The sequence below is a fragment of the Colobus angolensis genome, unplaced genomic scaffold (assembly GCF_000951035.1).
Source record: "Colobus angolensis palliatus isolate OR3802 unplaced genomic scaffold, Cang.pa_1.0 Scaffold164, whole genome shotgun sequence".
Lineage (NCBI taxonomy): Eukaryota > Metazoa > Chordata > Mammalia > Primates > Cercopithecidae > Colobus > Colobus angolensis.
Window position 1 is genome coordinate 2,787,743 of NW_012114755.1, and position 1,075 is coordinate 2,788,817.

Genomic DNA, 1,075 nt, shown 5'->3' on the forward strand with positions numbered 1-1,075 from the left:
AAGAGCTATTTATGACAAACCCACAGCCAATATCATACTGAATGAGCAAAAGTTGGGAGCATTCCCTTTGAAAACTGGCACAAGACAAGGATGCCCTCTCTCACCACTCCTATTCAACATAGTATTGGAAGTTCTGGCCAGGGCAATCAGGCAAGAGACAGAAATAAAGCATATTCAAATAGGAAGAGAGAAAGTCAAATTGTCTGTTTGCAGATGACATGATTGTATATTTAGAAAACCCCACTGTCTCAGCCCCAAAACTCCTTAAGCTGATAAGCAACTTCAGCAAAGTCTCAGCATACAAAATCAATGTGCAAAAATCACAAGCATTCCTATACACTAATAATAGACAAACAGAGAGCCAAATCATGAGTGAACTCCCATTCACAATTGCTACAAAGAGAATACCTAGGAATACAACTTACAAGGTATGTGAAGAACCTCTTTTAGGAGAACTACAAACCACTGCCCAGGAAATAAGAGAGGACACAAACAAATGGAAAAAAAATTCCATGCTCATGGATAGGAAGAATCAATATTGCGAAAATGGCCATATTGCCCAAAATAATTTATAGATTCAATGCTATTCCCATCAAGCTACTATTGACTTTCTTCACAGAATTAGAAAAAACTACTTTAACTTTCATATGGAACCAAAAAAGAGCCCGTATAGCCAAGACAATCCTAAGCAAAAAGAACAAAGCTGGAGGCATCATGCTGCCTGATTTCACACTATCCTACAAGGCTGTAGTAGCCACAACAGCATGGTACTGGGACCAAAACCGACATATAGACCAATGGAACAGAACAGAGGCCTCAGAAACAACACCGCACATCTACAACCAACTGATCTTCAACAAACCTGACAAAAACAAGCAATGGGGAAAGGATTCCCTACTTAATAAATGGTGCTGGGAAAACTGGCTAGTCATGTGCAGAAAACAGAAACTGGACCCTTTCCTTACACCCTCATACAAAAATTAACTCAAGATGGATTAAAGACTTAAATGTAAAACCCAAAACCATAAAAACCCTAGAAGAAAACCTAGGCAATACCATTCAGGATATAGGCATG